The 22076-nt window shown below is 47.1% G+C and overlaps 1 protein-coding gene across 2 annotated transcripts in view; it reads right to left on the reverse strand.

Moving 5' to 3' along the window:
* The window catches only part of PRICKLE2 (prickle planar cell polarity protein 2), a 223627-nt gene that overhangs the window by 154745 nt on the left and 46806 nt on the right, over positions 1-22076 (reverse strand). Inside the window, exon 1 of one of the 2 annotated variants that reach the window (XM_075938506.1) lies at positions 8778-8966. The exons of the other annotated variant lie outside the window; for it this stretch is intronic. The gene's annotated coding sequence lies outside the window, so the exon portion shown is untranslated. Of the gene's footprint in view, positions 1-8777; positions 8967-22076 lie in introns of those variants that run through there. 2 annotated transcript variants of the gene reach the window in all.

The raw sequence follows: 22076 nt of genomic DNA on the forward strand, positions 1-22076 counted from the left end.
GAGAACTCAGCTGACACAGGAGAACGGGGGCATGAGGCACAGAATGCAAAAATCTAAACACCAACCCAGCAGTGTTAAGGCAAAATAACTTCCCAAATGCACGGCATGCGAGAGTCAACTGTGCTGCTCTAGCAATGTGATTGCTATACAAGCTAAGGGCTTTGCACTTGAGTGCAAATCTGATGAAGTATAGGTATGAGGGTTATGCGAATCAGAGCAGGGTGAGTATGCATTGCTTAAGGGTATCTGCTAGAGATGGAAGTAAAAACCCAGTGTAGCATAGGAGTCTGGGCATTATGAAGGTAGAAAAGGGATGCATAAATCTGTCTCCTTAATTTATGTCCATGCTTTTAAGATGTTGGTTTGGGAGGATGACACGTCTCCAGTTGCAATCTTAATCACCACTAATATAGTCTTTGTTTGCTAATTAGATCAATGTTGTCCTATTCAGATCAGTGATCATCTAAAGCTCAATCCACAAATTACTTCTTAAAAACAAACCCGGAACATTTCATTTTACCTATACATGTTCAAGCAGATTTGCTTTCTCAGTGTTGTAGAGAATGTTATAAACTGGGCTTTGAAGTGGATTTCTTTTTTTAAGATGAGCCGTGCTATTTTGGTGACTTACATTTCAATTAAAAGATTTCCACTCTGTGCATAAGCCCTGCATAAGAACATATTATTACTTCCTGGTAAACAATATCCCACACAATAAGAAGGAAATAATTGCACCATCATATCAGAGGGAAAAAATGCCAACCACATCTATACAGCTTGCTTTTTTTTTTTTAAGTGAAAGTACACTAAGCTTTCACCTTTTCTGATGCTACACACATTTGACATTGTGAATGCAATCCAATAATCCAGGACACAAAAGGCAACGTTCTAAGTCACCAAAGGGATAAAATTATATGCTATTTATGTAGAGTAATATGTGTGTATTTCTTCCCCAAGTAGCTCATGTTTCTTTTAACAAGCTGCCTAATATAACTGTCCAAGGTGATTGACATGAAAAGTGAAAATCCCCCCAAAGGACTTAAACTTCACTGTCTAATTTGTAAATACAGGCAGTCCCCGGGTTACGTACAAGATAGGGACTGTAGGTTTGTTCTTAAGTTGAATTTGTATGTAAGTCGGAACTGGTACATATTATAGGGGAAACTCTAGCCAAACATTTCTCCAGAGCTCAGTTTTATTCTCCCACACCTCACTTCCCTCAGTCCTTTATTCTCAAGCTGAGGTGTCTGCTGAGAAAAGCCGCTCCGCGTCTCCCTGGTCTGCTGGGGGGAGGGGCGCTAGCTTCGCGTCTCCCTGGTCTGCTGGGGGGAAGCAGCTAGTGCAGGGTTGCCTCACCCCGTTTGTAAGTAGGGATCTGATGTAAGTCGGATCCATGTAACCCGGGGACTGCCTGTATTCTGGGTTCATTGGAAGGTGGTCAGTGTTAATACAGGAAACCTCACCGATAGGGACAGAAAGTTCTCATTGTGGCGTTCTCGTGAAATGACAGTGCTCAGATCACAAAATAACCACACAAGTCTGCTTTGGATTAGAGGAAACGGTTTAGTGTTCCCATTATTATTTGCTGTTTCTATGGTTCTAGGGTTGGGTGCAATGCTTTACAGACAAATATAAAGATAAAGGCTGAAACACTGGTCCCACTGCAGTCAACTGCAAAATTTCCATTGACGTCACCGGGGCCAAGATTTCATGCCAGGCTGTTGCCCTGGTTAGTTTATAAAGAGCCTGATTCTACAAGTACCCATGTGTGTGAGTAGTTTTACTTCTGCAAGTAGCTCCAGGAAAGGGAAGGAGATTTGGATTCAGTTAGCAGGAAAATACTGATGTGTGGTTTTATCAGTGTTGCTTTTTGGGGACCCAGTTAGAGCTGTTCTTTTAGAGGGAGGGAAGGGTTGGCACTAGAAATTGGCACAATTATTATTTTGTTTGAAATTTCTCCCCTTTTTCCACAATGAAATCTTCTGAAAGGAAAACTTTTTCCTGTCCATTTGGGGAACGCAAGTGTTTGGAATTTATGGGCACTGTGTAGGTTCAATGTAGAGTCACCAATCTACACCAGCTGAGAATCTGGTCCACCATGTAACTAAATGTTCCATCGTTAGCACAACCTAACCATTCAGCTCTTTGCAGTGAGCATGCTTAAACTACAACTTCAATCTGAATGTTGGCCAACATGAGATACCATAGACTAAGAAATCCATCCCTCTAGGAAATCTCTCGCACGGTCTCAATGTGTTTTAACCAACATGAGGCTATTTTGACTAAAAATGCAATCAATTGGGTCAGGATTTAAACAAAAATAGTCCAAATCTAAGTGGGAGAGGCTAGTTAATAGTCCTATAAAATGTGCATGAGTAGTTTACTAATCCAAGTCTTTTTGGCTACAAAGGAGGACACTCAACCGTTGAAAAGAGATGTAATCTTGCAAGTCAGTTTGTGTACTATTAATAAGACAATATAGAAGATAAGAAATACATCAAGAGTCTGGATATAATGTATGCTCTGGGGAACAAAAGTCATACTAAACTGGAAAATAATGATCTATTGTGTAGGCTGTGTGTTTGAATGAATGATTTCCAGATGGGACCACACCACTCAGAGAGAGCAATTGTAGAAAGCAATTATTAATATTTGTGTTCATGCTGTAGCTTTTGTTCTTTCACAAAAAATTATAAGGAGAATTTGTAGCAACTTCACTGTAATTAAGAATTTAATGTTCACTGAGCAAATATTTAGATTTGTAATATTCAATTAGGGTTTTTTTGGGGGGGAGGGATAGGGCTGGTTGCAGCTTTGCATAGAACAGGTTTTTTAACTCAGATGAGGGGAGATTGGAGGAGCATTACCAAACCTTGTTTTATAAACTGCCAGATCCGATAACTCTCTAGACAACATAGATGCATTCACAGACTGGTTCTCAGACGCATTGTGTCTGAATTCTGGAATTTTTTAGCTTCGTGGCATCTCTGCATGCATCTATGAATATCTACTGCGCATAAACAAAATTATTGTTGAGCACAAGGAAAAAATAATCAAATAAATGCATCAAGGTATCTGAATGTGAAAGTTATTTGATCCAGACCAATCAAACGCAAAGGTCATTTCATAAGGCCCCACAGTAAAGATTTTTCTAATAAATCATGCAACAAGATAATAGTAGCAAATAGCAGCACTTGTGTTGCGGTGAAACTGGCGACTGGAGACAAATGCCATTCTAAAACTTGAGGGAGAGTTATTACAAAGCGGATTAGCTGGTCTTGACAGTCTGTGTACAGGGCTATTGGAAATCTCCCAGCTTGCCAGTGAAGTTTAAAGCCATTTTCAACAAAGTTTGGAGTGAGATAGGCCACGTCTTTATTGTGGCATGAACCCGGGTGATTGACACCTCACCTAGGTTTGTGCCTCCCACGTTACTACCTCCTCACTGTTTCTGCACTTGCCCCCGTGGGTGTTTGTGGACATATCCCACGGTTCTTTGCACCGAGACACGTTAGGATTCGTTCCCAATCAGCCAGGGGAGAACTTGTCTGTCCTACAGGGGGAATTATGGGAAGGTTGCTGGAGGACTATCAGCACTCACGCGATTTAAACTGTCCCCTCACTGCAAAATGTGTGAAGTTCCCACTTAAGTTAAAGCAGAGCCCCTCAGGCCAGCTACACCAGGCTCAAAGCACATCCATGCAGAGTTTTCGAGGTGGACGGTAGAGGGGGGGTGTGCTGGGCTAATCCCCTGGGTTCTCTCTGCAGACTACACCCTTAGTGCTCAGACCTGCGTTGACTGAAATCAGCTGGAGCATCGCCCTGCTTAATTTCAGTGGCTACTGGCTCCACCCTTTCTGAGAACTCCGCTAGAGAAGCAAACTCTGATTTCACTTGGTAGGATGAACAAGCCTAAGATGTGACCTTCCTGCTCTCTCTCGCGCTCATGTCTCACCGCAAAGTCCAGAGATTTATGTATTTCATTTAAAAAAATATTTTCTCCACAAAGCACGTCAGCAGCGCTGCCCTTATGAGTCAGGCTGCAACGCTGTAACAGAGTCGGTGACTCTTCAGGATCTGCATGACTTTTGCACCAGCCAGACCATGGGAGATCAATATTGTCTAACAGCATCACCAACACTTCCACTGCATACTGGGCTCTTAAAACACATTTAGGGGGAATTTAGAGATAAATCACAGAACAGAACAGAGAGCAGGACTGGTGGCTGCCAACAAACTTTATGGGACCGGAGGAAACTTGGCCACACCCATGATAAGCACACATCCAGCTAACTAAATCACGCCAGACCAGACATGTAGCTGTATAAAAGTTTGGTCTACACACCCACTTACATCGAATATTGACTCCCGAGGCTTGGTTTGGGTTTTTGCCCCCTCCCCTTTTTTTTAAACACTGATTTTTTTCAGAGGAGCTAAAAAGATCACAACCACACCCACTTTAGAGTCACAGAAAAGTCTTCCCCGCACATGAGCCTGGTACTATAATTAGTTGTACAGAATGATTCCAACAGTAGCACTAAAGCAGAGGACAAATGACCTATGGGAAAATTTTGATAGACTTTGAAACTTACTTAAACACTGATTACAATTTGCTGACTGAGAACTCATACAATAATTTAAACCTCTTCTCTATCAGCCTCTGGGCAACTCCCAGAGTGGCTGGTCAAACACCAGGAATAAATAAACCATGAGTTCCTTTGTTACTAAGCGTATGCCCACTCGACACCAGCATTGCTACGTTGCTGTAGCTAAGCCTGCATACTCTGTAGCACAGACCAGGGGTGGGGAACCTTAGGCCCCTGGGCCAAATGCAGCCCCTGGCTTGCCCGGATCTGGCCCCCAAGGCTCAGGACTCCCCTCCTAGCACAGGGGAGCCCGTGCCTACTGAGGGACCAGAGCACACAAAATCTACTAGCTTGGGCCCCACTGGGCTCCGGTGTGCATGGGGAATGTGGTGAGTATCTTTCTCCTTCTCAGTCAGGGGCCATGTGAGTGAGGGTTTGGGGTTTTTGGGGCTTCTCACTTGTGTGTGACCCCCGACTGATTTTTCCTTGGTTCAGTGGCCCTGACCCAAAAAAGGTTCCCCACCCCTGGCATAGACAAAGCCTACACTGACTTTTCCATTGGTGTAGAAAGACACCCCCCACCCACAATAGTAGCTACACAGATAGAAGTCTTCTTCCTTTAACGTAACCGTGGCCTTGTCTTCACTTACTGGGAGATCGAAGCCACAGAAATCGATCTTCCTGGGATTGATTTAGCAAGTCTAATAAAGATCCACAAAATCCACCACTGATCCCGCTTCCATTGATTCTGGTATCCATTGGGTCAGAAAGAGTAAGAAGTTGACAGGAGAAATTCTCCTGTCAACCCCCAACAGCCAGGAAGCCACGATAAATGGAACTAAGGTACATCAACTCCATTTACAGTAGTCACATAGCCTTAGTTTGACTTTGCCCCCCTCATGTAGTCCTGGCCGAGTTATCTCCGCATAGCTATAGTGGTCAGATGTATGGATTTTTCATACCCCACTGACTTAGCTTTGTCCACGTAAATTTTATTTGTACACCAGGCCTTAATCTGAACCCAAGCTAATCAGCTGATTGGATTCCTTCCTCTCTACTGTATTTATTTAGTGCAACAAAAGGCAGATACAACATTCATTTGTTACAAATTCCTGAGCCAGAATCAGCAAACATGATGTAATTATATATATATATATAAAAAAAAAGCTGACTTGGAAAATCCACTTCAAAAAGCATCCTTTAGGGAAAACACACTCCATAAAATGCTTCAGAAAAAAAAAAACTTAAAAGCATCTTGACTGCAATACAGTAAACAGCCCGGAAAGGGAGTTCATTTCACATTGAGCAATTGAGACTCCAGGCATCTCAAATTGCATTACACAGCGATATGGTGCGTTGAGGGTGCCGCTACGGAGAACCATCCTGCAGTGAGCTTCGTGCACACAGCCAGCTTCCATTTTGTGCTCAGTAACGGCTCACCAGTCATGATTCGAGTTCGAGTCTGCTGGGAAGAGGGACAGAAGAGCTACTGCTCTCTACTTACTGGGGAATCTTTAACTTCCACTTGTTCAGCCTCACGAGGCAAGGCAGAAGAGATCTTTTTTAGCATCTCATCCAAAGCATGACTGCCTCTTTCTTATGCTTGAATGAAATCTAGTCAAAAGGGAACCAATACATTTTCTAAGCATCCTTTTTAAGAAAGGTGCCCAGCATTTTGGGCACTGCAGAATGGGGATGGTAAACTGGCAGGAATCCAGAAAAGCAGAACAAAACTGAGGACTACAGGAAAGAATATTAAAGGTCAGGGATATATATTGCATGACCACTCCTGTCCAGTCACGTGGGCAAGTCAATAAACTTGCTGGTTGGTGCTCTCATGAGCTGCAGAGAGATCTAATAAAATAGCCTTCCCACAGGGAGGTGTCCATGTGGCTACAGAACTGCTCCTTAACCGTTAATGTCCCAGTGTGGGATTTAGACACCCCATCACAGTCCCATAGCTATTACCTGCCTGACTTTAATATCGCTACACACGGGAAAAACACGGTGTGATTTTCCAGAACTGTGCACACAGAGGAGGAAATGGGATCAGTCTCTGCATTTAACCTCTCAGGATTCGAGAAGTGCAAACAAAGGATGGAAAACTGAATTACTTTGGGTGGCGCAAGTGCTTAACTCGCAAGACGAAACTGACATGGGGAACATTTAGATCGAATATCAGGAAACAATTTCCTAAAGCAGAAGGGTCTATTAGACTATGGAATTGCAGGCAACGGAAGCGGGAGAAGGTTTGAGTCATTTAATACCAGACTGGACAATGAAACCATGGCTTGAGTCATTTTCAGCTGAGCTAGACAAAACATTTGAGAACACACAGTTGTTAGGCAGATGGACAAGATGAGCTAATAGCTCTATTCCGGCTCTGGCTTTTAAGATCATTTTTTGTTCCACGTGGTTTCTTTTAGTTTTTTATTGAGCACGTAGGATGCTAATCAGACTAAAATTACATTTTATTTGTCCTAAGATCTAGAGCATTTGTTAATTTCCCTGTTATCATGAGTCGTCATCTAGCCATAAGCAAAGCTCGAAATAGCTGTATTTATTTGAACAGAAGATAGCTGACTTTTTTAATACGCAGTGTTGCTCTCAGTTTCGCAACAGGAGCGCCACGCAAGTGAAAATAAAACTGTCAAGAAAAGCTTGGCACAATATGCACATCTCATGGGCAGTGGGTGAAGGCCCAGCTGGGGAAGGCAAGCTCCAGCCCCGCCCCTTCAGCCATCTTTTCTCCCAGCCTCGGTGGAGCCAAGCGCCGCCTGATCCTTCCTGGCCTCCTGGAGATGCTGTGCCACAGCCTCAGCTGGGAAGTCGGCGCCGGCTTGCCCAGGTGGCTGTGGAGCGTAGGTATTTTGGGGAAGGCAATGCCTTCCTTCCCCACCACCCATGATGCACCGCCGGGTGGTCAGTATTAGATCTCTCTGCCGCTCACAAGAGTACCACTGTCCATCTCTCCCATTGTCCATGCTATCTGGGTGGGGCCTCCGTGCGCCAACCCAGTAGGGGTACTCCTTCCTCAGGTATCCCCTGCGCCCACAGGCCAAACAAATCCTGGGTCCAGGCACCGACCCCCAGTTCTTGGTGCCTGGTTTCCCCTGGAGTCCAGGTGCGCACCCCTGTAGTGACCAGACCAGTCCCTGCTCAGCAAGCTGGACCACCTACACCTGCCAATAAACATCCGTCCCCTCCTCCCCCTTCCAGTCTCACAGATCCCCTCGTATAGCCTGATGGCCCGAGTCTGTAAATAGCCCCCTTGTTTGCAGGGCGGCACAGCCCAACGGCCAGAGCTCCTAAAATAGCCCCCTTGGTCACAGGGCGGCACAGCCCAACGGCCAGAGCTCCTAAAATAGCCCCCTTGGTCACAGGGTGGCATGGCCCAACAGCCAGAGCTCCTAAAATAGCCCCCTTGGTCACAGGGTGGCACGGCCCAATGGCCAGAGCTCCTAAAATAGCCCCCTTGGTCACAGGGTGGCACGGCCCAATGGCCAGAGCTCCTAAAATAGCCCCCTTGGTCACAGGGTGGCACGGCCCAACGGCCAGAGCTCCTAAAATAGCCCCCTTGGTCACAGGGTGGCACGGCCCAATGGCCAGAGCTCCTAAAATAGCCCCCTTGGTCACAGGGTGGCACGGCCCAATGGCCAGAGCTCCTAAAATAGCCCCCTTGGTCACAGGGTGGCACGGCCCAATGGCCAGAGCTCCTAAAATAGCCCCCTTGGTCACAGGGTGGCACGGCCCAACGGCCAGAGCTCCTAAAATAGCCCCCTTGGTCACAGGGTGGCACGGCCCAATGGCCAGAGCTCCTAAAATAGCCCCCTTGGTCACAGGGTGGCACGGCCCAATGGCCAGAGCTCCTAAAATAGCCCCCTTGGTCACAGGGTGGCACGGCCCAACGGCCAGAGCTCCTAAAATAGCCCCCTTGGTCACAGGGTGGCACGACCCAATGGCCAGAGCTCCTAAAATAGCCCCCTTGGTCACAGGGTGGCGTGGCCCAATGGCCAGAGCTCCTAAAATAGCCCCCTTGGTCACAGGGTGGCGTGGCCCAATGGCCAGAGTTCCAAAAATTAACTGTCGTAGGCAGCACAGCCCCAGGGTCCAAGTCTATCCAACAGCCCCCTCACATCAGAGGGGACCGCACGTGCCCATGTTCTCCCCCACGTCACGGAGCAGACTCACCACCCCGAGGCCTCCCACCGGCAGTCCAGGGAATTAGCTTCACCGGCTCACTGGATGCCTCTCTCTAGCTGGTGTCCCCGTGTGCTCGCTCTTCCTTCCAGTCCAGACCCACGTCACCCTTTGACCACAGCGTCCTCTTCAGGACTCTGCCCTCCAGCAGCGCCCACTCCAGTGTCTCCGCGTCCCCTTCTGGGGGAGAGGGGTGTTTACCCAACTGCACACTCCAGGGGCCTCCCCTTCCAAGGGAACCCAATCCTTCTCCAAGGGAACCCCCAGTTTCCCTGGACCCCCCCTGCCTCAGTGACCCACGGCCAACCTTCATCTAGCCCCTGCCTCAGTGACCCACGGCCAACCTTCATCTAGCCCCTGCCTCAGTGACCCACGGCCAACCTTCATCTAGCCCCTGCCTCAGTGACCCACTGCCAACCTTCATCTAGCCCCTGCCTCAGTGACCCACGGCCAACCTTCATCTAGCCCCTGCCTCAGTGACCCACGGCCAACCTTCATCTAGCCCCTGCCTCAGTGACCCACGGCCAACCTTCATCTAGCCCCTGCCTCAGTGACCCACGGCCAACCTTCATCTAGCCCCTGCCTCAGTGACCCACAGCCAACCCTGCCTCAGGGGCAAACTGCCGTCTGTAATGGCCACTCAGCACTGGCAAAGGGGTGTGGACCTGCTGCCTTTGCCTACCATGGGGGTTGCTTGGCCAGAGCTTCCCCAGGCCTGTTCTACCTCCAGGAACCCTCCTGCTTCCCAGGCAGCCAAGTCCCCCCTGCTCCCTAGCCAGAGCATCGGCCAGTTCTCCCCTCTTGCCAGGAGTCTTTCTTTATACAGCCCCCAGCTGGGCCCTCGTTAGCCAGAGCTGCCTCAGCCGGGGCTTCACTCACAGCCCTCACTCAGGGCTGGGGTTTTGCCCTTAAAGGGCCAGTGCAGGGTATGTGCCGGTCACAGGCTCCTTTTCTTCCTTTCTAAGGTGCCTTGGGGCACTGGTCTCCAACCAGTCATTGGGGGGGCACAACAGGGCTTGGGAGGGAGTTTGCTGGCTGCTTTTGGGAGTGATGCAGGGCCAGGAGCAGGGGGGAGCCTGCATCACCACCCAGGAGCCACCTGAGGTGAGCAATGCCCAGCTGGAACCCACATCCCAAACCTACCCCAGTCATGAACCCCAAGCCCCTGTCCTAGACCTGGACCCAAACTCCCTTACAGAGCTTGAACCCTGAGCCCCCTCCTGCACCCCAGCTCAGCTCAGAGCCCCTCTCACACTCCAAATCCCTTCGCTCAAGACCAGAGCCTGTGTCCCAACCCTCTGCCCCTGCCTGGTGAAAGGGAGGGAGGGTGGAATGAGCCGGGGTGGGGCCCCAGAGAAGCGGTATGAAGGAAGTGGGGTCAGGGTATCTGGGTTTGAGGTAGATCCTGGACTGTACTGAGGATTGCCAGGTGTCTGGAATTCACCAGGACAGTCCGGCTTCCTGCCTCTCCTGGCTATGCTGCGCCCCAGAAGGAACTGGCAGCAGGTTCCCAGCCAATGGGAGTGCAGAGCTAGTGCGTGGGGCAGGGGCAGTGTGTGGAGCCCTGTGCTCTCCTCCACCCCCACCTAGAAGCCAGGCCTGCTGCCGGCTGCTTCTGGGGTGCAGCAGAGTCTGTGGTGCCAGGACAGGCAGCGAGCTGTCTTAAAACCGCACTGCTCACCTGATCCCCCTGCAGCAACGAGCCCCAGCGCCCGACATTCCATCTCCCAGTTCTGGGTAGTTCGAAAACCACTGCCTTCACCCTTATTGTCCAGGTGTAGAGTTTATACACCCCATCACAGGCCCCTGGCCATTACCTGCCTGAATTTAATATCTCGACACACCTGAAAAAATTCTCTGATTTTCTAAAGACTATCTATGGAAATGTGCACACACAAACAGATCAAGCTGGGCTCCATGGGATCTTCCTCGCTTTCAGCAGGATTCCGTTTTCCCTTTCTCTTCCTCGTCCTAATTGCTGTGCCTCACTCAGCTCAGAGAAGGCTCCGCTGACTCTCATGCCAGTTCCCAGCCTTTGTATTTTCCATCGGGGTCCCCTCCTGTCCAAAAGAGGCAGGTTGATTTTGCTTTCCTCTAGGCCAGCAGAGCAAGGAAGCCCCATTGTTGCAGGTCTCTCTGTGTGGTCTGTATTGAAGCGCCATCTGTCTTGAATTTAGCAAAACAACACTGCCGTAGAAGCCATTAAAACAAGCTGCTCAAGCTAAACCCTACACGAATGCAAAGCTGAGTAAAGGATCAGAGGTAAAGACAAACAGCTCTAGAATTCTGGAGCGACAGAATGTATTATACACCCAACAGCAGTGAGCTGCCACAGCTGAGAAATATTTTGGCTACCTTCCCTTATGAGGGGGCTTGCAATGATGCCTCTTGAAATATGGGGCAGATTGACACTAGGGATGTGACTGGTTAACCAGTTAATGGATTAACTGATAAGCATACCTTTACCAGGTGATGCTTACTGGTTACGGTTAACAGGCAGGGGCTGGAGCAGCCCTGCAGGGCCCACCGCAGACAGGGGGCGCTCCAGCCCCACAGGGCCCACCACCGACAGGGGGCGCTCCAGCCCCGCAGGGCCCGCCACCGACAGGGGGCGCTCCAGCCCCGCAGGGCCCGCCACCGACAGGGGGCGCTCCAGCCCCGCAGGGCTCGCCACCGACAGGGGGCGCTCCAGCCCCGCAGGGCCCGCCACCGACAGGGGGCGCTCCAGCATCTCCCGTCTGCGGTGGGCCTAGCCTGGCATGCTAGAGGCTCCATCTGGGGTGGAGGCCCCCCCACCTGCTCCACCTAACCAGTTAAACATAACGCTTATCCGGTTAAGTAATTAAATAAGATTTTACATCCCTAATTGACACCCCAAAACTCCACACCAATGCTTCCAAAATAGTGGCTGTGGTTTCTCAGATGGAGCTGCAGCCCTGGAGAAGGAGGCATTGTAAAATCCCAAATGACTATACAAATGGTACATTCAAGTTCACAGATTAAAAGCAAAGACTGTCAAAACCCTCCTCGGGTTTCCAATCGCCCCGGCTGAAAGAGCTCAGGGCCTGCAGCCTTTCCTGAAGATTAGCTGCCGGTTCACATTCCAAATTTCAACCCCCATGTTGGTTTGCCGGGAAGTGACAATCGCTTATCTTCAAAAAACTGAACAGAACACGCAACCTTCCCATGGAGTTGGAGTGATTCCAAGACAATAACCAGGAGATCCTTTAATCAGGGGCTAGTAAAACATATAAACCCCATGACATCTAAGACTCAAGATTCCCTATACACTTATGCCACTTTATAAACCACATGTTTCAGTGGAGTCAGTTCCTAATTTAACAGAAGAGCGAGAGGCGATCCAAACCCCACATTTCTAAGGGCTCATCTAGACTATGCTGGAGTGTCGAAAGAGGATATGCAAATTCCATGGGCTTTCCACAGTGGAGCTTTCGAAAGTGAAAGTAGTTTAGGTGTGGCTTTTTCAGTGAACTCCCCGCCTTGTCGAAAAAAGAGACAAGACTATGCAGCACTTTAAAGAGTAGGAAGATGGTTTATTAGGTGATGAGCTTTCGTGGGCCAGACCCACTTCCTCAGATCAAATTGTGGAAGAAAATTGGCATGACCAGATATACCAAAGGGATACAATCAAAAAAAGTGAACACATATAAAATAGACAAATCAGATTTTAGAACAGAGGAGGGATGGGCGGGGGGGGAAGGTTAATGTCTATGAGATAATGGTATTAGAGGTGATAATTGGGGAAGCTATCTACGTAATGGGTCGAAAAGCCGCTCTTCCTCAAAAAATGAGGTTCGCCGAAAAAGCCGCATCTAAACTACTTTCACTTTCGAAAGCTCCGGCAGAATTTGCATATCCTCTTTCGACACTCTAGCGTCGTCTAGATGAGCCCTAAGAGACTGAGGAATAATGACAAGGATGAAATGACAAGCTACATTCCAAACACTCCTGAAAATCCACAAAGCAAAACAATTCCGGGCACGTCCATTTTCTCACTTCAGCCATGAGCTTTCCAAAGCCCAATGCCAATGAAGTCAGGAGATAGGCTTTAAAATAAAAGGAAGGGCTCGAACAAGTCCACTGACCCCTTTTCATCTTCTTGCGGCACAAGCACCAGCCAAAGGAACAAAGACGAGCGCAAGGCACCGTTGTTGAAAACACAATTGACCGGCAAAGGCCAGTGTTGATGGAAAGCGATGGTGAAAACCCACAGCCTGGCTTTGCCAGCGAGGGAGTAAGTTCATGAATTAAAAGGGGGAGTGTGTTTAGCGGATGGAATTCCAGATTCTTCGAGGACCATCCAAAGGTTTTTCCCATATTTCCCACCATTTTTGGCAAGGAAAAGAGCAGAGAAAGAAAGAGGTGGCAAAAAGGATACAAAGCGCAGTGGGCAGGGAAGACTTTTGAACTTTAAGTTAATAAATCAGAGCCTAAAGAGGGCTGTCGCAATTGCCCTGGAAGAACCCTCCGTGGAATTTATTTCCCAGAAGTGAAGCTGAGGCGACTGGGTGTGTGCAGGGTGACCCGAAAGCCCCAGTATCAGAAAGGCAGCCATGTTAGTCTGTATCTGCCAAAACAACAAGGAGTCTGGTGGCACCCGAAAGATGAACAGATTTATTTGGACATCAGCTTCTTCTGTCCTGCTGAGGCATCGGCATGTGGCGAGCAGGATACAGGATGAAAGGGTGGCCATGAAATCCACCAACGCAATGCACCATCTGTACTGGCTTGGAGTATGCATGTGGCTGAGTCAGGCTCATCCCTGGACTCATGTTACCATTTGATGTGGTTTTCTCCAAACCTCGAGTTGGATCCATGGCTACAGCTGACCTCTCTTAGATTTTTCTTGCACATTCTGCTAATGCAGAGGGAAGGGGAGGGGGGAGAAGAAGTCTGGTCCCCAGTTTTAGGAAGGTCTGTACAGAAAAGTAAAGCCTGATTAAAGCAAGCGGAGGGTTTCTCCCCAGGTCTCAGCCACAGATTATTACACAGAGCATTGACTGTCCATTGCAGCACATTCCAGGCTGCCAGCTCCACACAACTTTGCCCAGCTCCTTCAAACTGCCATCTGGAGCATGACCCACTGTGTGGGAAAGGGCCTGGAAAAGCCCGCACTGAACTCAATATGCTACAGGAGATGGAACATCAGCTAGCTCAGGACTCACTCTTCGTGCCTGGGAATCACCGTGTCTAACAACGGTGTTAATAAAACTTGCCCAGTGTGGAAGGGCGATTGTGCACCCTTCCTCCCCACACCACACACAAACACACCCTTCAACACTACGTAAACTTGCTGAGCAATCATATGCACTGTAAGAAGCTGTGGTGAGCACTTGGAAATATATCCGTGGCCACATGAACAACCTCTGCGAACCGTTCACATGCTCTGCAAGGAGTGTAAAACCCTGAACCCGCAGCAGGAAAGGCACAAACCTGCTGAAACAAAGGGCATCGTTCCAGAGTGCTGTAGCTGAACTCCATTTGGACACCGTGTAGTCTTTTCTCAAGCAAATCTCCTACTGAGACCAAAGCAGGGAACCGAAGGAGTTTGGGGGTAAAGGCTGAGCAAACAGCTTGTTCTGCAGAGGACTGCAGCGCAGAAAACAAAATGACATTGCCAAAACACCTCCCCAAAGTACCAAATGTCTCAGAGGGGTCGCCCTGTTAGTCTGTAACTTTAAAGAATCAAGTAGGCCTGTAGCACCTTAGGGCACGTCTACACTAGGAAATTATTTCAAAATAACTAAAAACGATGTAATAACTCTCAAAATAACAAAATCGAAATAGCGTGTCCACACTAGGGGGAAGCCTTGAACTTAGTCCGAGGCAAGATCCATTAATGTGGACGTGTAACCCACACACCTCGTGTGGTTCACTGTCCCATGGAGTGGCACTTAGACCACTTACAGCGAGAGAGAGAAGAACAAGGGAGCTCTACAGCCTAAGACGAGAGTCAGCTGGCTTTATAGCTCAAACTGTAGAGGCTCCTACATTAAGATCCAGAGTTGCCAGGTTCAAATTGGCCTGGTGGCAGTAATAGACACACTATTCAACTTAGAACCCCAGGGAGCACTGGGTAGTAATTAGTCTGAAATACTCTGGAGAGTAATTACTTCAAAATAGCTACACTAATGCTATTTCAAAATTAGCATTATTCCCTGAAAAAAGCAAGAGTACCAATTTCAAAATAAGCGGCCTGTTATTTTGAAATAACAGGCTTGGTAGTGTGGACACTACTTATTAATTCGACCTAATGGGGGTTAATTATTTCGAAATAATTCCCTAGTGTAGACCAGGGTTTATAGATTAACAAAAAGACATGTGTGGTATCAAGAGCTTTTGTGGGCAAAACCCACTTCCTCATATGTTGTCTTCCCTTTTGCTCCCTACAATCTTGTCGCTTAACTTTCTGTGGCTATTGGATTTCTCAGCCGGGGAAATGGCGCTAGCTGAAGCTAATCTGTGTGTGGATTACGTTTGGACTGTGGATCAGCCCTTGTCTTTCGTTTCCTGTAATGATTCCTCAGTCCCCCTATTCCAAGATGTACATCCCTGGGATTTCAAACCCTTTGATCCTACTGATGTAGTTTCTGCAGGTCATGCAGCTAACAGATGGGAGCCACTAATGCAGTCACATTGACAGAAGCATAGGGCTCAAGCATCTTCATGAATGCATAATCTGAAGCATGTGCACCTGCGCAGGTGAGTAAAAAGGCTGAGGCCATAGCTTCCAAGCTATCCTTCCCTTTGCAGCCCTGGGGGAATACTTTAGAGGAAGCGTCACTGCTCAGTGCCCACACTCCGGACAACGTGAGCACTGCCCTGCACACAGACCGATTGCAGAACGTGGAATTTATGTACCAACTTCTGGAAGTTTGGCATTTCTCTCCCTGCTTGCAAAATAGACAAGCTCCCGGGGATTTTAGGAAGTGACTTGTGAAAAAGTAACCGGCCTAGTGACAGCATCAGAACATCAACCAGTCACAAAACCAGTTGTGTGTGTCGGGGCTTTATCCTCGGGCTCAGGGCCATCACTGTAAAACGCAGCAGGATTATCCAGGCGTGAGCGGATTGTAAGCCTGGCTTTAAACCAGCGGGGAAATGTTTCCACGTCAAAAGGCCCACAATAGATCACAAGAACACAGCAAGTCGCTTGGAGCGTACACAGAAATACAGAGCAGTGCAGCCACGGGTCCTGTTCACAGGAGCCTTGGGATTTCCTGAACTAGATGCCCCATTGCACCCAAGGGCCCAGATTGCAGTACTCTGCCTGGATAGGACCCGAACGCACAAAGTGTCCTTTGGTGTCAGTGGAGTGGCCCGTCATGCATGGTGTTGCTTATGGCGTCACACCCTGACCTATGTGATCACGAACGGCCTGATTCTGCTTCCATGGAAGCCAGTGGGGGATTTGCCATTGATTTCACTGGCCACAGATGTCAGTTAGGGGTGTAAAACCGGTTAACCCCCTAATGGGCGAGGCTGGTTCTGCTTAGGGGCTGGAGAAACACCCTGCAGAGTAGCCCTGTCCATAGTGGGCCCGGCTGCCCCCACCGGCACAGGTTACACGCGGCTTCCCAGAAACCCTTGCAGCCCGGATCCCCGGGAAGTTTCGCTGCGGACTCTGTAGTATAAAGCTTATTTAAACGTTATGCTGCAGAGCCTGCAGCGCGTGTGACCACTAGGATGTTCAGCGGTTACACGGTTACATTTCTAACCCCCTTTTTACATCCCTATGGTCCATCCTAATGCAGCAGGTGCCTAGATCTAGCAAAGGGCTACTCGGGGGCCTGCTTATCGCTGTGTGGCTGCATCCCAGTCGCGAAGGCGGGGACTGGCTTACTGCTCAGCTGGTGTGTCTAAGCGCTCTGAAGCCCACACCCTGACTGAGATTGTACCCGACTGACACATTCCTCCTTTTTAAATGCACCTGCCTTCCACCCCGCCTGTGCACCTGAGCTACATCGTACAGGAGTCTGACTCCTGACTTCCATGGGCTTTGCATCAAGTCCCTTTTGCATAAGAGCCACTGATTCCATTTTGTTGACTCGGAGTTGCACGCGTGAACTGACTGGCATGGCCAGCAGCAAAATAAACGCTCACATAAAGGCTGGTAGCCCAGAAAATAAAATCAGTAACCTTTACATGCTACAGATGAGCAGACCACCTTAGGAAACTCAGCCAGCCAAGTTCTGGTCACCTGTAACCTCCATTATATGCTCTATAAACAACATATAAAATACCTCAAGCCCTCCTTTCTGTGCAGTAATGTATCTGCTTATATTTACCACCCACATACTGTTTTATTCAGACAATCAGCCTCAACTAAGGACTGCTGCCATTGGTGAAGTTTATTTTAACATATGGTTGACTCAGCCTAAGAAAAACATGTACGATACAGTTAAAACCTGTTATTCTTGCCTAATGGTTTTTATAATTTACTTATGCCCAAAATCCACACTCCGAACGTGGGGGGTAGGTAAAAAAAAAAAAAGTATCAGTCATACGGTTACTTGCTAAGTGAAAAAGTGCTCCATTACCTTTGCATTAGTTCAAAAATGCGAGTGCTAGTTTAATTTTCATCTTGTGGTTTCGTAAATTCTGTTCACATCAGCATACTTCTTACATGGTCACAGCTGTCAGAGGCAGATATGCTCCGTCCTGGCTAGGGACTTTTCAGCCAGAGCTGGATCGCTGATGGAACTGATGAAGAATGTAAAACGTAGCTAAATGATTCCAATTTGGAAAAGGTCCAGATAGAAAAGGTCAGATTAGTTGCTAAGGTCACATGTCAAGAAGGCACTTACACACATGCCTAACTTTAAGCATGAGAGTACCTGCATTGACTTTGATCTAGGCATGTGCTTAAAGCGATGCACATGATTAAATACTATGCATATAATCACTGATTGAGCCACAATTATTTGGCTATCCTTTGCAGAGTTAATGTCCCTAAAGAAATGTTCTCTAAGCAATTTCTTTTCCCAGTGCTGCAATCTCATTCACTCAAGAACTGCCCCTTTGGAGGCACCACCTGTAGGAATAACATACCACCATCCAAATCTTGGAATGATGTAACCACAAATCATCAGCGTGGTCAGAACCAGATGAACACTCCAGCGCTAGAGAAAATTATCTTTCCCCAAACTGCTTTGCAGCACCTAGTTACTATCCCATGATAAATAGATCTCCTCGTTCCACAGCTAACCACCCATTAAAAAAATGCTTGCAAATTCTGCCTGGCTATGAAAAATTATAGTTCTCCCTTCTTGGCCAGTGATAAACACCACTTTAAACACTGGTATAGTCCATGTGGCTGCAATGCCTTTGGTTTTGTTTTTAAGATCCTTGCCATATTTTGACAGCATGGGCTTATGAAGGTCTAACGTCCATCACCTGCAGTTGTTCACTAAGGGATCATTGTGAGGCTCCTTGTTAAACAGACTTGCCAGACCAAATCCCAGCAATAGTGCTGAAAAGACGCAGGAAGAATTGTCTTGTGATTAACACACTGAACCAGAATCCGGAAGAGCTGCGTTCAGTTCCCTGCTGCATCACAGATTTCTTGTGTAACCCTGGGCAAAACACAATCTCTCTGTGCCTTCCTCCCCCTCTGTAAAATGATGATCACAGGTCTCAAAGGGGTATTGAGAATCTATGGCCCACGGCCCACTGCTGTAACATCTGCCATACAAAATACCACCGCACCAACTATTCCCGATAGCCAGATGGAGTATAAAGTCCTCCCTCATAACCAACGCCACCTAGTGTTGGAAAAATCCCTACTTGCAAGGGGCAATCAGGCATAATGTATCTTTCCCAATACAGCTGCCTATATAGGCCTTCTAAATGTTTCTTACTTTGCAGGCTGGCAGTAAACAAACTTCATGTGCATTATTAAAGCTCACAGTACATTATTTAATGGAATATATTTTAAAACATCAACCTTTGTTTCTTGACAGCTAAACAAGAAAACACATCGCTCTTACATGTGTACTTGAAACAGGAATTGAACTAAGATTTCAGTGGCTATTAACTATATTTCCCTCTGAATCTAAGGTTCCAGCCCAGCATTTAAATATTCACATGATGAAATGAATTTGCAGGCGAAGTTTTAACCTGCTGTAAGCACATTCTAAACATGGAATAAAATAATTAATTCCATGTGTCGTTCTCTGTCCTCCCGGTAGCCTTATTGATCCAAAGAAGACTGATATCACGACTAGTTAAAGTCATTTAGCACTCTTCCGGCTCACTGAAGCAAGCAAGCAAAGAGATTAAGATTAAAAACATTTCCCAATGTTACAAGTTTCTGGTAAGGCTCATCAGAAAACAGATGGCAGGACTAGCTGGAGAGATGAAGCCGGACAACGCAAGAGTCATCTGCTTTATGCATACTGCATAACTCTGTGCATTATTTATGTTCTGATTCAGATCCTGTGTTGATCTAGTCATAATGCTACTTAACTGCTGTTTGCAAATTTGGCAAGTTCTAAGGCTGATCTATCCAAGACTTTCAGCCCCTGCTGACCTTCAAGCATCTGAGTAGCTGCTTTGAAGTCAACAGGGCCACTCGGGTGCTTAAAGCTACACACATGCCTCATTTTTTGCTGGATTGGGACCTCCAGGAGGCCAGGGACCAATCCTGAAAAGGCCCTGAGTTCTTTAATAAAGGTTCTGAGTTCCTTGCAGGAACTAAGCTCATAAAAAGCTATTTTCAACTGTGCTCCATTAGTGTTCCAATCGGTCACATTAAGTTATTCTCTGCTGCTACACACGATGCAGCAAAAGAATAGTCCAATCTCCATTCTTGGTACATAATCAGTTTGATTTAGTTTAGGGTATCCATGTGGAAATGCTATGCCACTGTACAAGGGACAGAGCTCGAAAGGAAGCCAGCGTTGGCTGTCGAGAAGCCCACCATCACTGACCCCACACTAAGGCAAGGTTATTTGTGTCATCCAAATATACCCGAGTCTCATGGGGAGTTCTCAAGATTGATCCTGTGCCAGCTCTGGGTTGTCATTTTTGTGACCCGGCTCTGGTTTTTTATAGAAAGAAGAATCATGGCTTACAACCTCCAGTGAATCACACGCCTTATAATTAGGGTTGCTGGTTTCTATGGCAACAGGGAGCCAATTCTATTTTATGTGAAATAAAAACATTAAAAAAAAAGACTAGGAACACTACAGCTGTTGGTGTGGTCTGGGCAGCGAAAGCCAACTGAAGAGATTTCATTGCTTGTTAAGTACAGCCAGGCGTTGAAAAATTTCAGCCCAACCCTTTTTTTTTTTTTTACCATGGTGGTTTAGGTTCCTCCAGCTTCCATTTCCCACTTCAGGCAGGGGTTGCTGGTTGGTCCGTACATCCCATAATACTTCACAGTCTCCTCTCTTGGCAAGTGGCAAAGTGGAACAGGGGAATCCGTGGACATGGAAGATTTTCTTGGGGAGCCAGCCGATAGAGGAGAACAGGGACATGAGGAAACCAAGTAATAACCTCCTGAGAAATTTCCAGATTGAAATATTGCCATTTTTGAACATTGTTTTTTGAGAAAGTTACACTGTGCATGGAAAGCAGATGCTTTTTTTGTGGAAAAAAATCATTTGGCTTAAAACCCAAGTTTCAGTTAAATGTGGCAGAAATTTTTCAATCAGCCTTACGTGTGAGTAATCACAGTTTGTCCAGGAACACTTTTTGTCGGCTTTTTTTCTCCATCTAGAAATACGGAAATGTTTTAAAGCCGTCGATCATGATGTCTGGAGAGCTGGACCTGCGGTACTGGGTTAGGACAAATGGGGAAAGTCATGCACGTGACCTAAATTTACATAAATGACTAGAGATTGCTCGGGTATTTGAGGGACTTTTAAAAAGACTTGATTTTCAGAGGTGGGGTACCTTCCCTTTTCCAAAGCCTCAAGCCAGGCACCAAAACCACTAGCCATTTTTGAAAAAGGAGGCTAGGTTATTTTCTAACACGGCCACTAACTCTAATCCTGCTTCTGGTGAACTGGAACGCACAGTAGGTTCACAGGCAGATGTGAGCACCTAACAACCAGGTTTATTCCAAGCTAACCCTTTCAGTAGTCCACATTCCTATGTGGTATATGCCTGCCACAAAATATTGCAAACCCACTTCCAATTATACATTGAAAAGGGTACACAAAGGTCCAGTAATGAAGTGTCTCAGTTCTAGAAGATTTACCTGGCATTGCTCAGATCCTTAATTAATTTTTTTTCTACATTTAAATCATTGCTCTGGGGTGGGACGGAGAAGGAGGGGTTTGGTATGCAGGCTGACCTGGGAGAGAGGACAACTCCAGTCCCCTTTCACTGCAGAAGCTTGGCAAAGGGGAACAGACAGCAATGTCTCCGTACAAATTGGGAAGGGGGATTTCAGCCCCCCTACTACCACTAAACCACACCTGGGGAGGGGTGTGAGGCTGGAGCTGGGGGCAGTCCTGGATGACTGGCAGGCACCCCCAGCCAGCCCATTTCGCTTGCTTGGTGATTCTGTCTCTTTTCTGTTTGGTTTTTTGAGAAGCAATCCCATTCCAGGCACATCCCCTTGTGCTGGCACAACCAACCCCTGGCCTTGCTTTCAGTTATGATCAGAGGAAGCTTCACCTTGAATTTGGTGGTCCTAGCTCTTGCTGTTGAGGAGGAGTTCTTGAGCAGTCAGACAGACAAACAGACACTGCCTGTCTCAATATATATAGTAGATTTATTTTAGAAAGAAAGTCTGGTTAGGCTTACTCTGATACGAGTAACACATGAGTTAAGTACAAATTATTCTTGCTGTTTGCCCAAAAGTGAGGTAAATGGTTTATTTGTGCTGAAGGATACCTTTAACTTTTGAAGGACTCATTTTTAAAATGGCTTTCATTATATTAGCCCTGCACCATACGCAAGCTCAATGACTTTTCCTGTCACCGTGACAATTATCACAGTCCTAACAATGATAAGAGTATGTACACTGGTCAAAAGAGTCAGGTAGTTTGTATGAGAATCACTAACAAGCTGGTTAGGCAAAATTATCTGGTGAGCTCTGCAACGGGACACACATGCCAAATGTTTGCACTGTTAACTATCCAATTTGAATAGGTAACTATCCTTTTGCACAAAAATTTGAGGGCGTGTATATACCAGTGGCTTAGTCTTTAAACTCCACAAGTGCATTTTAGGAGGCTTCTAAGGTTAAAAAAACATGCCTAGAGTGAGTTTTTATTAACCCCCCCCCAATTATTTTATAGTGATAGAAGCTGTAAA

The sequence above is a fragment of the Pelodiscus sinensis genome, chromosome 11 (assembly GCF_049634645.1).
Source record: "Pelodiscus sinensis isolate JC-2024 chromosome 11, ASM4963464v1, whole genome shotgun sequence".
NCBI lineage: Eukaryota > Metazoa > Chordata > Testudines > Trionychidae > Pelodiscus > Pelodiscus sinensis.